Source organism: Wyeomyia smithii, chromosome 2, assembly GCF_029784165.1.
Source record: "Wyeomyia smithii strain HCP4-BCI-WySm-NY-G18 chromosome 2, ASM2978416v1, whole genome shotgun sequence".
NCBI classification, from domain to species: Eukaryota; Metazoa; Arthropoda; class Insecta; order Diptera; family Culicidae; genus Wyeomyia; species Wyeomyia smithii.
The window spans coordinates 82,853,083-82,874,523 of NC_073695.1; the positions used below are offsets into that span (position 1 = coordinate 82,853,083).

The following is a 21,441-nucleotide window of genomic DNA, read 5'->3' on the forward strand; positions in this document are numbered from 1 at the left end:
GCTTTTGTTGCTTAGTATTACTTTACGTTGATCATTGGACTGTGCATAATGAAAATGTTTAACCTGATGCAACAGGCTCTGGAGGAAACTGGAAAGTGGTGTCATGAAATTGGGCTCTCCGTAAATCCCAATAAAATATCACGTTGTATTATTTACTAAAAGAGAAGAATTAATAGACGTGTGGTACAAGCTGAGGTCTCAAAACATAATAAATTCACTGGGTCTATACTGCAATGGTAAGACCACCAATTAGCCTAAGAATGGGCTGTCACAATTCTAGATCGGTGCTGGTCATTGCATGTAGCACTTTACAAGATGAAGTTAGCAATGTGAATACTGTGAATACTGTTACCCGATCAAACGATTATAACAAACGGGTAACACAAATATATCTGAACTTGATAGAAATAACAAAGCCTGTAATATTCTTGATATACCAGAATGATAAGAAGTACAGAATTATATCAAATTCTGTTATCATACACTTGAATGTTCAAAAACGTCTTTTTTTAGTATATTTATAACAAAATTTGTTATTCAATTAACAAAATATTGTACATTCTAACAAATTGTGATCTTTTGCTGCTTAAAACCTTACAAAACTTGCTATAATTTGTAATAATCAGTAAGTAATTTTGATGGGAATTTTGATATTTTAACTATTTACGAGACAATGTTTAGAATACAATTTGTAACAAAAAGTTCGTAACAAAATATCAAGATTTGTCATAATCCCGATATTTTTGACTGATCGGGTAATCATCTATAATCCCCTGACATTCAAAAATTACTGGTAACGAATTGGCAGTCGAGCTTGCCCGAAGTGGAGTGTCAAATGATTTTTTGGGCCCCGAGCCTTTGGTTCCTTTTTAGTCTTGGACAAATTAAAAGATCTGCTCTCGGGCTTCATCTGAGCACAACAGGGTGTAGAAGAGTCTTGATTCCTGTCGCCAAACAAAATTGAATTTGCCAAATTTGTCACTAAAAGTTAGGAACTGAGACAAATCGCGCGAAATGACCGATGGTCGAATATCGACCATTTTTGATTTGAATGAAACTTTGCACACGTATTTGGCTTAGCAAACTGAGCATTTTTCACAGGTGGAGAGATTTTTTACACCCATGAGTTACATTCTAAAAGGGCGTATGCCTTTTGGCACAGGTTTTATTCGAAGCATTGTAGCCCAGAAACCGGTGGTTGTATAGAAAAAATGTCTGAGAATGAGTTGTAGGGAATTAAAAATGCACTATAAAAAATATATACGCTGTACGAAAAAAAATTTATTGACCAAAAAAAAAAAAAAATAAACATTAAATTTCAATTTAAAAAAAAAGAGTTGAATTTTTTTTTATTTTTTTTTTTCTTAAGAAACTTGACGTTAATACGCAACTTCTTAAAAAAAGTCCAGGATGGAGAAATGAAAAATGTTTTTTTTTATGGTAGATTAATTGTTTTATAAAAAATCTAATTTGAACATTTTTCAAAATATTTGTATTATGATGATTTTAAAAGATGCAGAGAGTCATTTTAAATCAAAAAGCTCTTGATAGTAAACATTCTAAAGGCATCAGTTTTCGAGTTATTTTAAATTTAAGCTCGAAAAATTATTAATATATCGGAAAATACACGTTTTTCTTAATTAGTTCATGGTTCTCCAGCAAAAAAACCATACGTTCATTGGAATGCTTGATCAAAAATATACAATTCATTCTTTGACAACAAAACGATTGGATAAATAACTCAAGCGCTAAACATTAGCCTACCTACACGTTCCCCCTTGCCGAATGTTTTATAAAAAATATGTTTGTCGTGCAACACTACCTACTTTTTCACTAATAATAACTGTTTGTAAAGTACGCAACCAACAACTACTGGGTTACCTATAATATCTGTTTTCGTATATAAATACGATTGCACTACTCCAGATGTGTTAGTAACAGTTTGTATTTTGTGGAGATGAATAAAGTGAAAATGGAATAAACCAAGCCCAAATGCTGTAAACCCTTTCCTGATCATCGGTGCTCATCAAGCTTACGCAAATTAAACGAAAACGTTATTGCAAAATTAAAAATATTGAACAGTCAAGCTCATTTTAATACGTCTTTATCAATTTGTGATTCGTGTATTCGTGTGTGGTTTTCCACACATATAACTTTTCAATTTATTTTGGACAAGAAACAACTTAATTTTGCCCCAAAGATATTTTTTTCAATTAGTGCTCACATATCTGAAGCTATAGGTACCAAACAATCCTATTTCGAAAATCGGATAGGGTGTGTATGTGGGCGGAAGTATGTGTATGTGTGTTTATTTTCATTCTTACGACCAATATATCTCGATTTTCTCAGCATCGGCTGAACCGATTCGACTGTTCTTAGTCGCGTTTGAAAGAACTTAAAGTCTAGTTAGTTAATGGTAAATATCGTTTTGATTCGAAGGTTCATTCAGAAATGACGTAACAAAATGTGGTCAGCTTATATAGGAACTGATAAACCAACCGGTTTATTTCCAGAGGTTTGACTGATTTGAGTCCTTTTGGTGCTAGATGCGTTTGTTGGGATTTGGAGGGTAGATTTTTATTCAAAAATATACATAAAATTAAATGATAATTTCGAAAGATATGTTGAAATAAAAAAAAAAAACTTGTGGAAACGCCTAGTACATTGAAGTATCTTGGAGGTAACTAATTGATGATATTATGCGTAGTGTACAAAAACAATCTTGAAAAATACATTATCACATCTGTTTGATCCGATGGTTCATGCAAAAGTTACGAAACAAAACGTTTTTACATGATATGACCAATTAAACATGCTATAATAGCAATTGAACAAACAAATCCTAACATCGGTTTGACCAAATGAAGCAATTCGGTGTTAGGAATGTTCGTAAGAATATTCTGAAATCCATGCTAAGCAAAGTAAGCAAAGCTTTGGTGCTACTTTCCGATTCGGAACTCGACGTTTTGTTTATTATACACAGACTTCGCAGTCAACTGTTTAGTGTAAAGGACAATTGCGGAGCTAGCGCTACGATCCTACTAACACTAACAGTTTATCCCGAGCCGAGAGCCGAGCTGAACCCACGACGACTGGCTTTATAGACCAACTCGGGAGATCCATTCTAAATTTATTTCAATATACCTAAAAGTGCGAGTACACTTGTCTTGCAGCAGACATAAAACTGTGTAAATGTTGAACACTGCTCAACCAAGCAGTGCAAACACTAAATAGGTACTTTTTGCATTAGTATATCTAACCCATATGTGTGAAAATTCTCACACTGGGATGAAACAAATAAACACATACTTTTACACATGTCTCACGTAGTCATTTGATTTATATATTCATGTTGCGAATTACAAGAATGCACCTATATACATTCCTAGATTCAGTCAAATCGTTGAAAAAAAAATCAATTAGATTATCAGTTCCCATATAAACTGATCACATTTTGTTACGTCATTTTTGAATGAACCTTCGGATCAAAACGATATTCACCATCATCTAACTAGACTTTAAGCTCTTTCAAACGCGACTAAGAACAATCGAATCGGTTCAGCCGGTGCTGAGAAAATCGAGATATATTGGTCGTAAGAATGAAAATAAACACACATACACATACTTCCGCACACATACACAACTTTTTCGATTTTGGAAACAGGATTAATTGGTACCTATAGCTTCAGGTATGAAAGCACTTAATAAAAAAATATGTTTGGGGCAAAAGTTATTTCTTGTCCAAAATAAATTAGAATGTTGTATGTGTGGAAATCCACACACCAGGGTAAACAACGTAAGTTTTTAAATATCTCATCAACCAAAAATATTTTTCCCTTGAAAAATTTATATTTTGTGTAAGATTGATGGTTTATTAATTGCCAAGAAATTTCGTCAAAATCGATCGAGAAGTTTTCGAAAAAAATCGAAACAAAATTCAATTGTGTGGTTTTCCACACAAGGGTACGATGAAGGTTAAGAATATCAGCTTCATCATAATATCGGAAGTACTCTATCATGATACTGTTGCGGCTCAGGTGTTCATTGCCAAATTAATGAGTTTTTTGAAAACAACAATACAGTTGAAAAAAGCGATATTTATGTCTGATGGAGCTGCCTCACAATATAAAAATAGAAAAAACTTTGCAAGTCTTTGCAAGTTCAAAACAAAATTAAACGTCGATGCAAAGTGGCATTTTTTGCGACTTCTCATGGTAAAGGCCCAGCCGATGCAATTGGTTGCAAATTAAAACGAATGGCAGGAAATGCAAGTTTAGCTAAAGAACATGAACTTCCCATTACAAGCACAAAAGAATTGTATGATTGGTCTAATCAGCAAAATAATAAAACTTCATCAAAAATGTCATTTAGTTGGGTACAACTAAACACAGTTGGGTACAACTGAACAAGGCGTAACAGAATGGAGCAATATTTTCAAAAAATCTATAATAATAGCTGCCACACAAAAGTATTACTATTTTGTTCCGATTTCAGAAAATAAGATACAAACGAAGCTGTTTTCAAAAGATGACGAATCATTTACTTATGATGTAAATAAAATATAAGGTGAAACTAATTCTGTAAAGTATCTATGTCATAAAAAAATATGTTCCTAAGATAATAAAACTCGAAAATAGATATTTGATTCTTAATATATTTATATCACTTAGAACATTTAACTCTTTTCTTGAGAACCGTTCGCCCAATCGTTTTGTTGTCAAAGAATGAATTGTATATTTTTGATCAAGCATTCCAATGAACGTATGGTTTTTGCTGGAGAACCATGAACAAATTAAGAAAAACGTGTATTTTCCTAAATAATTATAATTTTTCGAGCTTAAATTAGAAATAACTCGAAAACCAATGCCTTTAGAATGTTTACTATCAAGAGCTTTTTGATTCAAAATAACTCTCTGCATCTTTTAAAACATCAGAATACAAATATTTTGAAAAATGTTTGATTTAGAATTTTCATAAAAAAATTAATCTACCATAAAAAATGATTTTTCATTTCTCCATCCTGGACTTTTTTTTTTAAAGTTGCGTATTAACTAATCTACGCGAAAACTTAATCGACCATTTTTGATTTGAATGAAACTTTGCATACGTATTTGGCTTAGCAAACTGAGCATTTTTCACAGGTGGAGAGATTTTTTACACCCATGAGTTACATTCTAAAAGGGCGTATGCCTTTTGGCACAGGTTTTATTCGAAGCATTGTAACCCAGAAACCGTTGGTTGTATAGAAAAACTGTCTGAGAATGAGTTGTAGGGAATTAAAAATGCACCTTAAAAAATATACACTGTACAAAAAAAATTCTTTTGACCAAAAACAATTTAAAATAAACATTGAATTTCAATTTAAAAAAAGGAGTTGAATTTTTTTTTATTTTTGTTTTAAAGAAACCTGACGTTAATACGCAACTTTTAAAAAAAAGTCCAGGATGGAGAAATGAAAAATAATTTTTTTATGGTAGAATAATTTTTTTATGAAAATTCTAATTCAAACATTTTTCAAAATATTAGTATTATGATGATTTTAAAAGATGCAGAGAGTCATTTTGAATCAAAAAGCTCTTGGTAGTAAACATTATAAAGGCATTGGTTTTCGAGTTATTTCTAATTTAAGCTCGAAAAATTATAATTATTTCGGAAAATACACGTTTTTCTTAATTTGTCCATGGTTCTCCAGCAAAAACCATACGTACATTGGAATGCTTGATCAAAAACTCAACTCCTTTTTTTTTAAATTGAAATTTTATGTTTATTTTAAATTTTTTTTGGTCAAAAGAGTTTTTTTTTGTACAGAGTATATTTTTTATGGTGCATTTTTAATTCCCTTCAACTCATTCTCAGACAAATTTTTCTATACAACCAACGGTTTCTGGGCTACAATGCTTCGAATAAAACCTATGCCAAAAGACATACGCCCTTTTAGAATGTAACTCATGGGTGTAAAAAATCTCTCCATCTGTGAAAAATGCTCAGTTTGCTAAGCCAAATACGTGTGCAAAGTTTCATTCAAATCGAAAATGGTCGATATTCGACCATAGGTCATTTGGCGCGATCTTGATCACCACGGTTTCTACCAGCCACCATGTATTTCGTTTTGGCCAGATTTATGATGAGCCCTGGTCACGAAGCTTCCCTCCTGAGAGGTCCGAAAGCCTCTTCCACTGTTCTACGGTTGATACCAATGATATCGATATCGTCCGTAAAACCTAGAGGCATGTGAGACTTCGTAATGATGGTGCCGCTTCTTTGCACGCCAGCCCTCCGTATAACACCCTCCAATAAGTTTGACAGCCCGTCTCCCTATTTCAAACCATCTAACGTCACGAAGGAGTCCGATATCTCACCGGCTATCCTGACACATAATGTATAGCCACCTTCAAGGGTGGCATGTATCAGCCTAATTAGTTTTGTTGAGAAACCATGTTCGAGCATAATTTGCCGTAACTCATTTCTCTTTACTTTATCGTACGCTGCCTTGGAGTCAATGAACAGATGGTGCGTCTGCAGGTTGAATTCTCGAAATTTTTCGAGGATCTGTCGCAGGGTAAACATTTGGTGCGTAGTGGAGCGTCCTCCTCGAAAACCACATTGGTAATCGTCAACAAAGATTTTCGATAACGGCCTAAGTCTATGGAACAGAATACGGGAGAGAATTTTGTAAACGATGTTGAGATGGGTTATGCCCCGATAATTATTACAATCAGACACAGAACAGAACTGAAATTGGTTAGGGAGCTTACTTAAATGACATAACATTCATAAGGGAAGGGAGGGTATGATTGTTTTGTGACAAGCTGTGGGGATGGGTTGGTTTGAAATGGACGTAGCTCTTTTTGACGTAGGACTACGTCTTTGTTTTCTATACTAGATTACACTTTGTGAAAATGAAAATGAAACTGGCAAATGTTGCGTCAGATTTCAAACGGTTATAGCAAGCGAACGACTTAATGCATCTTTGTCATTTATATGTCGGTGGATAGATAAAATGTGTAACAATTTTTTGATATTATGTTCAACATTGTTGCTTTACTGCTTAATGGTGGAAAAAGGTGAAAAGTTCCAAGGTCAAGCTTTCCCATATATTTCTATCGTTATTGGCTTGCTTCCCAAGCACAGATAACAATAACATGGACGAAATAAATTCCACTGCCTACATATTTTGACTCAACAAAGTGTTTTGGTTTGTTTGTCTTTGTCTAAGCTGCGTGGCCACGCCTTAATGGTAAAAATCTACGCTGAACTCGATACAAAAGACTGCGTGTGGAAAATTCAGCTTCAGTTTAGTTTGTTCCACAATAGCGAGTGCGGTGCGGCTGTTAAAGGTTCGCGACATTGAGAAACGAGAGCTGCATACGAGTCAACTTCCAGGCACCGCGGAGCATGTTACCTGTATTCTGCACACGGCAGCAACAATAACCATCGTACGCTGCAGGATATTTTGCTGGCACAGCTGCTGGGGGGCACAGCGGAGAGCAAATTTTATACGCGGCCAACAAAATAATCGATGCTACCGGTGGTGGTGTGATCAGCATTCTGTAGCTACATTTCGAGCTGAAGATTATGAAATCGGTTCTTTTCAAAACTATAAGATGATGAAGATAAGAGTTATGAGAATTTTCACAACTACTACTAGTGTGAAATGATTATCTATTTCAAAATGATCATTTTTACAATAACGACCAGGGCGCACCAGAGATAAACGGTAATGTTGCCTATGAATAGTTTATCACAACAAGATATAACCCTCATTTCAAGAATTTACACTGCTAAATTGAGTGATTTTCCGGTTTAGTTGTTTGTTTGTGTTCACTCGAACACCGTTATCAGTTAAATATTAGCAACGAAAATTAGTTAATCTAAGAACCAGAGTGATTCTCGCATCGGGAAAGCAAAAACATTCTTTTGATGCTTATGAAAATCACTCAGTAGTATTGAATATGTTTTGGTTTGATTCTCTTTCTTTCTATAAGCTATGTGGCCACGCCGTAATGGTAAAAATCTACGCTGAACTCGATACAAAAGACTGCGTGTGGAAAATTAAGCTTCAGTTTAGTTTGTTACACATAAGCGAGAGCAGTGCAGCTGTTAAAGGTAGGCGACATTGAGAAACGAGAGCTGCATACGAGTCAACTTTCACTGCGGAACATGTTACACCTTTATTTCGCATACCTACGGCAGCAACAGTTACCATCGTTCGCTGCAGGATATTTTGCTGGCACAGCTACTGGAGGGCACAGCGGAGAGCAAATTTTATGCGCGGCCAACAAAATATTCATGGTGCGATTATCAGCGTTCTGTAGCACGAATTACTAACTGAATATTATGGAATCGGTTCTTTTCCGAACTATAGATGCTTGAAGAAAAGAGTTATGAGAATTTTCGCAACTACTACTAGTGTAAAATTTTCATGTATTCATGCATCGTTAGTTTTAAAATAACGACTATCAAAAATAAACGGTAGTGTTACCTATGAACAGTTTAGAGCAGCATATAATAATATTTAGTTTAGCATATATTATATATTTAGTCCTACGTCACCATTTCATACAACCCCTAGGGCTGTATAGTTGTAGTATTTTGAAAGACCAGTTCTGGAGTACTTTGTGATAAGATCGTATGTCTAAACGTAAACAAAACGAGTGAGAGATGATTTGTGCTTGTGAAGTACAAGGGATATAACTCTCACTCGTTTTGTTTATTTTCAAACATACGACCTTATCACAAAGTAATCGGGTTTTTTTTTCAGAAAAAATGTACACAAAAAAGACACTTAAACACCGCAGAAAGCTTTGCAGCGGGAGCTGTCGAAATCTTTTTAACTGTGGCATTCAGCAATCTTCTCGAAGCTCTTCTAGCACATAAGCACTCGCTTGTATTCTCAACGCGTGCCTTTTAGTAGTGAAAATTACAAGATATTCCTTTGTGTTCAAAGCTGGTAAGTGCAGCGATTTTTTTTTTGCGAAGACGTGAATATTTTCTGTAATTCCTACAGACATGGACCGTCTCGAGTAGCATAAATAACTTTACTCCTCGTACCAAAAGACAAATTGTGCAAAGCAGAGGACAATTATCAACGTCATATGAGATTGTGTCAAATGAGTTTGACACGGTGATTTTTTTCAGTTTTTTCTAGTGGGTGAACTTAGAAATAAATAAATTTAAAGTATGACATTTTTTCGATGTAAAGATGAAAGATGAATGATTGATAAAATATAAATCCTTAAGCCATAATGTTTGCACACAAAATGTTCACGGAAACGTACAAATGTTGCTCTCAATCGGCACAAACATTGTGCGAAAAGCATAACGCAATGGTTATCCAGCGAATAGGAGGCAGATGATACTGTTTTTTTTTTTTCAACAAACATGTAAGACGATACTAGCACTGGTATACATTTTGTTATTTTAGCCATTTTTGGTAACCAAAACATGAGAAAATCATGATTATATGTTAAACGTTGCGTCATAGACAAGAAACATTAGTTATAAAGTTTTCAAATTTAACCAAAAGTTGCATTAATTTCGCACAATATTGATGTGGTTTCGCACAATCCAACTGTATTGCTGTACTGTATGCACTATATTTCTGTATTGCTATGTTTCACTAAACACCTGCGATATCGCATTTCATTCGATTTAAACAAAATTCCGGTATCATCGTGCCAACAGCATACAATATTTCCATCTGGTCGTAATCCTTTATTTTGCTTTATCAAAACTAACAGTGCTCTTCTTGGTCATAAATTTAGTGTTGTATTGAGTCAGCTAACGAAAATAATCTGCCATCACTGATCAGATGCACATCGCTGAATGGCTAACTGAAATGCATATTTCTCTTTCATGTTATAAAGATATTCAAATGATTATTGATTTATTTAGGCAAACAAAATGAGGAAATGTATTCTGTTACTTTGAGGGAGTCTCTTCACCAGTTGCTTCAAAAAGAAGTTTTTTGTTGATTCAGACAACGATATGCAGAGAAAAAATCATTTGCATTCATTTAAGGGTAAGTTTAGACATAAGAAAAAAGTAGGAGGGTGGTATTCAAGACACGACCGCATGACGTTGGACTACGGTATTCTTATATTCCATTAAAACAAATAATAGAGAGAATTGCAACTCTAGTATTTGCTGCAATTTTATCTAACAGTGCATTTCTGGATGCTGAGGCGTTAAAACGTTATAAATAATAATATATACTAAAAGAATGGATATTTTTTATTTAATCGCAGTCATTTCATACATATTCGAATCAACCTTTTGTTTGCTGCACTACCAAGACAATCATTTAATTGAGTGAATTGGTAAAATTTTACTATCTAAGCAAAAAGCAAACTTTACGAAACTATCTGAAATTGGAGCCCAGAACGATTCAACCGAAAATTTTAAATTTGAAAATTGTTTGACATTTAATCGATAAAACTAATGCTAGGTTAGTTCCAGCCCAGCATATAACTTCATGTATTTGAAAAAAAAAAACGTTTGGTTCAATAACTCAATATAGCAAGAGCTCAATCACACGTTTTTCGGTAGTTGTTATCAAGGTTTGGGCGAGTGACAGGAAAATATCTTAACTTCTTCAGTTGTGATTTAGAGCATTTCTAATTGTTTTGTTATTTTTCACGATAGCGACAAGTTTGTTTCTTTCTCTGTGTGCGAGAAACAAAATCAAAACCGCGCACCGAGAAACAAAAACGAAAATTTAATGAATGCTCATTGAGAAAACTTGCAACTCTTTTTACCAATAACTTATGATACTCAAAAGAACCCGTTTTGATCTAAATCAAATTTCTAGTAAATAAGTGTTGATCATTCATAGGTAGTAATTTTTCCTCGATGAATAAAGACTGGCTGAAGGAGTTAAAATCGCTGCTGTAAAATCAAATTCACAACTGTGTTCGTTAAGACGTTTTAATATTTTCAATGACAATAATAATTATACAAGACCGGCCTGGTGGCCTTTCACTTGTTAACTGATGACTGCTATGAGACGACACAGGCTATTATATAGCCCAAAGCAAAAATCCATCCGCGAGCAAACAAGAAGCGAGCTTGTGATTGGTTGAATGTGCACGACTTTTAACACAACTTTTAACTAGTTCAGTATCGAAAACATATTTAAATTATTATATGACAATCTTGCGCAATATTTCCCCTATCAATCAAGCCATTGGTGTTTAGAATCTGTTCAGTGGTAATGATAAAAGAAGCATTTTAAAACGGTGTTGAAACACCTGTTTCAGCTACCGAAAGCGAGCTCGTTATTGGTTGAAAGCTGTGAGACTGTTTACAAAGTCAGATCGGTTGTATCCGTTAGTGTCGACTGTGCTTGTGAAGAGAGGTGGTGATTGGTTGCTCGGTATGATTTAGACAATCGATGTGATTTATCAATTTTTCAATAGTGTATCTCGAACAATAGGTTATTTTTGTTACATAAATTCAACCGTAAAATAATTTCTGATCGGTTGATGCCAAAACCTCGAAATTCTGAAAAGAAATGACTGATATATAAGCGTTCAAAACCTGACCACTTTTCCCTGGTTTTCCCCGGTTGAATTACTAGATTTTCAAATTCAGGTGCCTAACTTCGATATAGACGTTAGTCCAACGTCAAAAAAAAAGATAAAAAATAAAACAACTCTGCTAACATTTTCCCGAATCGTTTAAAATTTTGTTCTTCTGATTGCAATTAAAGGAATCGTCGATTCCGGTAAGTGATTTCAACTATGGACTTCGGTTCATATCACCACAAATCGAATACAGCCCAGGAATGAAAAAGATTGAGAACAGAATGAGAATGAATCGACTTCCTCCAGCTACTGCTGCAGTGCCGAAATCGGATCCCACAAAAAAGACAAAAAATGAAAAAAACCTGCTATACCGTTTTTGCATAAAAATTAGCCCTCCCTAGGATTTTTCCTTAGTTACGCCAATGGTTTTGGCCTTCCTTTTTACCTGTAACACACAATAAAAATATTTTCAAGTTTGGAACAGCCTTCCGCATATAATTAAACACTTTCGAAAAATAGGTCCAAAAATAACTATAAAACAATTGATTTACCCAAAAATACTCTTTTTTGCCTGCTCACTTATGCACGCGACAATTTTTTTTATCACGTTTAAACTTGCTTTTAAATAAATGACAAAGATTATTTTTCTGTGTCGCTATTTTCAACACCAAACAAAATTAAGAAAAACCACCTCTGACTGTTAAGAACACTGTTCAGTTGTAGCTAAAAATTAATGGTTAACATTTAGCGACAGTTTGAAGAATGTTTATTTCATGCAGATTATTCGCTAACGTTCATTTCAAGTTAACTATTTAAGACTAGAATTTATGTGAATGTCCCCAGATAACTTGAAGTCTAAATCATTTCCTTGCTATTTGAAGTCAAATTGCTAGGTGTTATCAGGTATTATCATAACTAACATTTGATATTCGAAAAAGAGTTCTATTTGAGGACCAAAAAATTAAAATATTAAATTGCGAGTTTGATGATATGGTCGGCGTGCAACCAAACCGAACCAAGCGCCAAAAACATTATTTCGAGTAATCGGCGATCAAAGTTTCATCACTCCGTATGTTTTCTGCAAGCTGTTGCACAGAAATTTTGTTAATATACCATTTCGCACAGTTCAAATGATTTCGTTTTTTGATGAAAGATAGATTAGTAATTTCAACATCCACTAGTGTTATAAACTCAATTTAAAAAAAATGGCGCTTGGTTCGGTCTGGTCGCATGCCGACCATATCATCTTCAGCAAACTTCCAGTTTATGTTCCTGTTTTTATTTTAGATATACTGTAGGCAAATCAGTGACCTCAATTCTGTCTATGCAGTAATGAAACGCATTTACTGTGAAGTAGTTTTAATTACTCAGGTGAATTCTGGGATTATTTTTTGAGCCGAGTATCTATAGATAACAAAAAAAAAATCTCAACAGTGTTTATATTTTTTAGTAGGACAAAATTGCATTTGGCAGTTTTAATTAAAATAGGGGAACTGCTCCATTATTCATCTCATTAAGCCGATATTCGCGAAGAATGCACGGAATAAACACCAAATTCTCACGAAATCATTGAAAAAATAAGCTAAATATGCTTACGTACTCTTATGGAATCGTTTAGCATTATATATTAAGTAAAATTAGCTAGATTTATCCTGAATTTTGTAAAACAAACCATTTTGCACAACACTTCCATATCCATCTCAAAACTTGAATCACTGCTCAATTATTCATCTCACGATGCCCCCATATTCATCACACTGTCAATCAAGAATGAATCACATTGTAATGAATGAACGTAGCCGCAGCCCGTCGTAGTAGTTACCTAGATATCCGCTGCAGTTGTTTACGTGCTTAATAGGTAACCTAGGTAACCACTACAGTGCTGTAGATTTATGTCAATTATGTCGGCATAATTCAACATTTTCAGTATGATTTGTTCGTATTAACAGAAACTGATTTGGCAACTCTTGATTTTCTTCAACGCAGTGAAAACAGATGAGAATACATACAGTTGAAATTTAGGAATTGTAGAAATTCATCTCATATAATTCTGCTAATTCAAGCTTGTTTAAGGAAATTTGAGGTGAAAATTTCAAAGATTAACGTATTCTTATTAATTAAAGATTAAAGTATTCTTGTTTCGTGATTAAAATAAAAAGTGGTCGGCTAGTGACGAAAAAAAAACTTTGGTTGGCTGCTGAACGACTCCCGTTGTAGCCGTATAGAACGATGCGCGGATTTTGTTCCCTGAGGTACCTAGGTGATTGAATTAAGTGAGCTTTCGAGTGCAGATGCCCGACAATAATATCAAATTTAGTGCTTTAAGTGAGTTTTTGAGGATTATACTTTATGAGGAATCTAAAGTGAACTAAGAAGAATCCATTCCATGGATTAGCAGATTGGTTTAAGAAGAAAATATGCACTTTTTCCTGTTTTCAATTGTGTTTACATGTTGAATGAGATTAATATACGGGCTGAGATGAATAATGGAGCAGTTCCCCTACAGATTTGTGAAAATTGAGCTTCTAGATATATTAAATTTCGAGGTTTTTGCCTCCTTTAAAAAATTACACTTTTCTTAGAATGACAAAATTACAATTTAAAACATGACTGATTAGGATTACAGTGGTAATAAGTTGTTTGTCCAACTTATTTTTTTTTATGTTTGATTTTTTTAATTATCTAAGGTTTAAAAATAAAAATTGTAAAAGCTTGACACGTAAGTTTACCGATATAAGCTTCATGATTTGCAGTAATCACTGAAATTCTATAAAATCATAGTCATATGTACTTCAACATTTCAAAAGCAAAAATTTTATCTTGCCGGAGCTTTTCCTTTCAGATTCTTTCAGATTTTTACAAGGGGTTTCAAATTCTGTTTAACACATCCCAAGATGGTTTGGTTGTAAAACCTAAACATTTTGAACCAAAGGTTTAGCGTTACTTGGATCAGAAAATAAATGCATCTAAACCATTTGGGCCGTTCCTAAACCACGTGCTCATATTTTGATCACTTTTTATACCACCCGTACCCCCCCGTGGTCTTTCGTGGTCTTTTGGCCAACCCCCCCCCTTGCGACTTTAACCACGTGGTCTTTTCATTTGTCAAGTGCAAAAAATTCGCCTAAATTTTTTACATTTTTATTATTAAACTTTCAGCACATTCTATATTTCTAAAATGCAAAAGCTTTATTCTTGAATTGGTAGACACAATAAATTATAAGTCAGGTAAAAGGACCACGTGTCATTTCGTTACCCCCCCCCCCCACCCCCGTGCGTGGTCTTTCGTGGTCTTTTGACAAACCCCCCCGTCCCTTTTTTATGACCACGTGGTTAAGAAACGGACCCTTTCGGCGTCGAATCCATCAATGATAATGAAGTATCAACTACAAAGTACGTAACATCACAAAATCGAAGACTAAGCTTATTTGCCAACGAAAGAGAAAAACCAGTTTCGCATGTATTATCTAACGCCAGTTTCTGCTATTGTTACATTCGTCCATTAAGATTAAACAGAAAAACACCCGTCCTAAGGGAAATCTAAAAATCAACCTCGGACATTCACCCGGATTTGTTCTAGACAGGCTTGGCGATTGCCTCGCCACTATGTTCCCGATCGCGTGGCTATATCATAGGTACAATTACCGGTGCCGGTTCGAAGAATCAAACAAAACAAAACTATGCAAAAAACACCTCTGCGTAAAAACACTAATACAAAGAAGACAATAAAATAACATTACCAGCCTGACCAGGGTTGCCACTATGTTTCGAATAAAATCTGGCAAAACGAAAATAAAAAGTCTGGCAAAAATCTGTCACTCATTTTTGGATAAAATTCCTGGTAGAATTGAAAGTGATGGCCTTTTTTTATTTTGCTCGTCGGATGTAGGTAGGTAAAGGCCAGGCACGGCCCATCTCGCAGTAATGACCTTTTTGCGAGACGACGCGGATAAAATCTGGCAAATATCTGGCTCATTTACAAATATCTGGCAGATTCTGAGGTTTATCTGTTTGTCTGGCGCGCAAACAAAAATCTGGCAAAATCCAGATTTATCTGGCACAATGGCAACGCTGAGCCTGACCAAGAGTACACGTGACTATGGTCAATAATTCGGGTCAGCCCAAACTATGCAAACGTACACATACAGTCGCACGTGTTTCCTCGTTTCTTGTCATCTATGTTCTCTGTTTACATATTTTCATCCGTATGTGCCCTTACCTTTTGCTACATTTTCGTTATGTGCTGCATACGTTGATGTTGCCTTGCGCTGTTAAGCCGAAGTATTTGTGCCTCATTCCTTTTTTTATTCACCAACAAGTTTTACATTACTTCTGCAATGCTTTCACGTGCTTTCTTTTCCCAGCACTCTTCACACAGCTTGATCACAACTACACTTAAAAAGAGCGGAATTTTTTTCGCAAAATCAATTACTACTCTAGAGACCACCCCAGGCCCTAAAAGCAGAAGGTCAACTGGGGCTGCTCTTCCCAGCGTCAACACGCAATTCTCCGCGTTCAATCCGTAGACGGGATGACAAGATATATTCTCGATGAACGAGATTATTTTTAATCACCCACTCTAGTTTCGCTAGATTTCAATTTCGGTTCAATGATCATCAACGCGTGTCTTTTCCGAACGCTGGTTGTTTCACTTTGCGCAAATCGAATGGTGCCGAAATTCGAACAGCCAGGAATATATGTCTAGGCATCAGCGTGCGCGACGGTCTTCTTCTGCCGAATCTGGCCAACAGCACTGGGAATTCGTTCTTACTCCAAACAGTAACCGGTTCCAAGAGGGAGCAAATTAGCAAAGTGTGGTCTAGTTTCAGAAGCCGAAGAACGAAACTAACCGAATCGATCACGTTTCGCGTGGCGCAGAACTAATAACGAGAAATGCTTAAAAAACGTGCGTTCACCATCAATCACCCGAAGCAACAATACAAAATATGGTGTGAATGGCACAAGCCGCGGGAGCAAACAGTCATTTGGGAGAGAGAGAAAACTGGTCTGCTGGGTGTGTATGACTTGACTACTGACTTCAAATGAGAGACCTAGCAGCGAGTGAGAACCGGTTAAAAGTGCATAGATGCACATGTGCATTCAAGTAGGGAAACAAAAAATAATGCGTCTGCGTGCGACATTCAGGCCAATTTCACTCACTCTACCATACCCAAACCAAACCAACCTATCCCGAGCGCGCGTGCACCAACAACTATTTGACAAACAGTGTGTAGAAAAGGTTTAGAATGCGAGAAACTTCGAGGAAAGAAAAACACAACAAAGCATGGACGCAACAACATGCGATCGTCGCTCACTTAACGCAGTATCGGTCGGTGAGTTGCCCGCTTCTAGTGATCGATGTCTTAACAACTTCTTGCGCTAGCGACGCAACATACCTACAACTTTATGTGACGCTACATGTTGAAAAACGTGTTCACGTTTAAAATGGTCACTGGTTTTTCGAATTTTTAAGCTTCAAAAATCGGTATAATATTGAAAATGCAGACAAAAAAAAAACAAACAAACAGAATATCATTGACAACAATTTTTGAGTCTCCTAATAAATTATTTTTTTTTATTCTTCAGTTAAATCGTCCTGGTATGCAGCAAACACCAGGGCGATCGCATTTCTATTATTAGCATCATCATTATTTAGCGTAGGTGACAGAATTATTATAATTCGTGCTTGTGTTCATTAAGGCAACAATGTGTGCAGCAGGGAAAGCGAAAAATAAGCGAACTGGATATATGATACAGATTTGTAAAAATATACCGCATCCCGACGGGGCTTGAACCCGCAATCTCCCTGTCTCCGACATAGTGTTTTGACCAATTAAACTACGGGGGACAATGATACGGTTCCTTAATCTATATGCGTATCACATTCCACTGCCTGCTTATTCTATTGCTCATCCCTTACTACTCACACTGCTGTGCAAGCGTTATTTATACGACTGAAAGGAATGTTTCATCACACACAGAAGAGTCAGCTGACGCTGATAACTCTAACAGACCTGTGTGATCGAGACCAAAGTCAGTGCTTGTGTGTATGATTTTTCTCCCTTCCTTTTCACGCCTAGTATCCTGAGCCTCACTGCCTCTAACCAATATTATCGCTAATTACAATTCCCTGGAGAGGTTTCCACCGAATGTCCATATGGCCAGTTTTATTGTGAGAATTTTTTTGACAAAAATAACAAGAGATATTTCTCAAAATTTTGTAGAATTGTAGAGAGAAACCTGAGAATTAACCCATGGTTAAGTCCGTTGATATCGAATGGCTCGGATTCTACTAAGATTCGAACCCACGACTACCCGGCTGTCAAAGCGGACTCTGTGACCCCTCAGATAAATCCAGTAAATAAGTATAAAAATATTGTAGAGCAACTTTACGGAAATATTTTGACGTGGGACTACGTCTTTGTTTTTTACACTGAGATGCATTCTGTAAAATTGGAAAGAAACTGGCAAATGTCGCATCAGATTTCAAACGATAATAACAGCATAACCACATGATGGATAACGAAAACCGATATGTTGTTCGATAGATAAAATGTTGAACAATTTTGTAAAACTCCAGTTATCACTATTGTTTCATTGCTAAGCGGTAAAAATTGATAAAAATTTCAAAGACAAATCTACGCGAATAATGAACCAATTACATGCGAGCACTCCTAGCGCAGACGACATGAATAGACACCAACCATTCCCTGTGGAATTCTCCGTATCAATATAAAAAAATTGAAAGAGTCTCTCCGTTCCAATAGGTCAATTAATGTTTGCTTCCATGAACTTGGACTAATTTGATGTCTCGAAGGAAAAGATTTTTCAAAAAGTTTGAAACAACCCCTTTCCTTGAACAATTTCTAAACCTGCTGTTAGAGTGTAATAAAAACTGACGTCTTGAAAGAAAACATGTTGGAAGAAGCAACAGTACCGTACAGTATATGTGGAACAGAGTGTCGCTAGTTTCTCGTCGTCTATCATTGCAGCGGTACACGACTTCTATTCGCGTGCAATCAAGGAAAAAAATGCAATGCTGCTGCTGATGGTTATCTCATGAATATGGTTACCATGAAAACCATAAGCTTCTCAAGAAGAAGTGAACATTTTTGCAACGGTTATAAGTTAATTTTCATTTCATTTTCGAATCGAAAGAGTAAATTCCTGAAAATACAAATTTATAGAAGAGTTTATGAGCCGAGTTTTTGAGAAAATATAATTAATTCTGATTCATACGCAATACGAGAAATTCTTGGTGCTTCTTCAACAACAACGATACGTTTGTGCCTTGTGAAATAAATGCTGTTTGCACAAAAAAAAAAAAACACTACAGGCACACTATTGCCAAGTGTAAACGAAGATCTTTCGAGAGTTTTTGAATATATTCCAGAAAATGACGGGGAAGCTGAAAACAAAAATATGTAAGTAACTGAATAAAATCGATTCTGTCTGCGAACTTTTCAACCTTTGTAACTAAAAATTCCTCTAATTACAGTTTTTAGTCTCATGTCACCATTTCATGCAACCTTAGGGCTGTATACCTTGTAATATTTTTTGTAGAGCAATCAGTTCACTAAATTTAATCGGGAAATCGGAATATATATAGTTTGCTTGTCTTTCAGTCACGCGCACGACAAGCGAAAGTTACTCAAATTGCCTTTTTCCCAAGCAAACTTTTAAGCTGAGGTACACTAAAGTTTGTTATTTTTTTGTGGGTAGCAACGCAAACACTCCTGTTCTAACTACAAGTTACCTTTGCTTTTAGTCCTCCACTCACCTCCTCTCGCCTGGTATGAATCCAGTCGTAAGGAAATCAAAGCCAACTGCGTCTTAACTAATATTCGGCACACGTGTTAAATTAGCACATGGCTATAGGTTCTGATGCAGGTGCATCGACAAAAACCGCCAAAAACGTCATAAAGAGCGGAAGGCAATTTTAGGATGTAAGAAAGACATAGTATCAAAGATATCAAGCATGTAGATGAAATCTAAAGTTAGCCAAACCACTGTCGGTTAATTATGAACGTTATTTTATAGTTACATGCCCAATAAGTTCTGTAATGTCATGGCATTACCATCAAAATTGGGTTGTCAAGTTATGGAATAAGGCAGTACCTGTTGTAATTTATTGAGGATAGACTATGAAAAAGTCAAGAACATGATGGGGATTATAAACCTTTTGCTCGAAAATATAAGCAGTTTGGATTTTTTCAAGTGTGAAGTGTAAGTGTATTCATAAAAATTGAAGCAAACCGGGTGTAACTCGGCAAAACTATTTTATGCAAAACACCATATCGAATTTCAAGCTTATGGCGCGTGACAAGCCGCACTTGAAATCTATCCAACTTTCTTTCTCTAAGCTCAAACAAAATTTACAAAAATGTTCTTAAGAAGTTTTAAATAAAGATAGAGCAATATCATTTTTTTTTTCAAATTTTAAAAAATAGGAAAGACATTTAACCTACACAAGGCATACTGCACATATTGTACCCCAAACTAATTTTTTAAGTATACTACGATGTTCAAGATGTACGGAGAAAGGGATAATTTATTTGCTGATACGTCAAAATTTTAGCTGTTACAAAAAAAATAGAGTATAAGATAAACCCATTCCCGACGGGTGACATTCAAACTTTGATTCAAGTTCAATAATTATGCTAGAAAATTTTCACGATGAAATTATTCAGTAAGGTTAGAGAACAGATTGATATTCAATATGTAATAGAGTTTGTGTTGATTGTGTATAGAGTTGATAAGTAATAAGAGTTTGAAGTACATTTCTTGAGGTAAAAACTGATTTCTCTCCGCCGGAATCAGGTTAAGCTATTGGTCATTATTTGTAAACATTATTTACTATTCGTATTCAAGATATTTTTGAATATCGACATGAAATTTTCAAAGTTTTAAAAATTAAACATAGGTTTATCTACTATCCTGCAAATGCGCTACAGTAAGCCAACTTTTTTTTATTTTTCATCAAATAATATTTGTTTGTTTATGTAGAAGATGACGAAAACAAAGAAGTAGACAAAGGTGGTGGTAATGGGATGAGGATTGTTATGTTGTTACGCAACACTAGAAAAGGTTTCTGTGGTGGAACGCAGATGACAGATGTTTTATGCGCGTCATTTATCATGTGTGAAGTTATATCGGGGTATTAGAGAGGGATTTGAACTACCCATCAATGACAGTACTTCGTTATTCCAAGCTTTGCTATTGTTAATAACAAATTGCAGAGACAAACTTTTGCATGTGTGAATATTATTTTGAGCAATCCAGTGTTTTCTCATGAGCAATGGATTTTGTAATGTTTTTTTTCCAATCACATTCATTTTTAGTTATTTTGTAAGTTTAGTTTGAATATAACATATGTAACATCAAACAATTGAGAAAATCAACTATTATTCAAGTTATGAAATTAGAAAAAAAATCGTTAGAAAACAGTTTTTCGAAAATAATCAAGAAAAAGAGAAAAAGTCTTCAGATATTGGAGAAAACAGCTGTGCAGATTCGTTTTCGAGTAAGCAATCAACCCACGCGTTTTCATGATCTACTGACCGAAGGATTTGTCGCAATTTAGATAATTATTTAAGTTTTAAACCAGCGCTGGCCATCTGCATCGAATTGTCGATGGTATCATAGTTACATCTTGATCTTCAACTCGATATTTCAAAAAAATGATTCATCATGTTAGATTAAACACCAACTTTTAATAGTCCTAATTGCATTTGAAAGTGGCTAGCCACTACGGGCCAACTAGTTACTATATATTAGCTGAAGTGTAAATGCAATATGAAAAAAATTTCAATACGTTAGTCTTTCATCTATTTCATGTACACCATATCAGAGGCTAACTTTACTTGAAACCCAAAAATCAGAGAATCCAAAATTGCCAAAATGTCGAAATCCACAA

The 21,441-nt window shown here is 35.2% G+C and overlaps 1 protein-coding gene across 3 annotated transcripts in view; it reads right to left on the reverse strand.

Moving 5' to 3' along the window:
• LOC129725815 (anion exchange protein 2) overlaps positions 1–16,453 on the reverse strand; it is a 196,062-nt gene extending 179,609 nt beyond the window's left edge. For 2 of the 3 annotated variants that reach the window (XM_055682071.1, XM_055682060.1), the window contains exon 1: positions 15,745–16,452. The gene's annotated coding sequence lies outside the window, so the exon portion shown is untranslated. Of the gene's footprint in view, positions 1–15,744 lie in introns of all 3 variants that reach the window. The other variant, XM_055682058.1, reaches the window with a different exon arrangement.
• Positions 16,454–21,441: the final 4,988 nt, after the last annotated feature.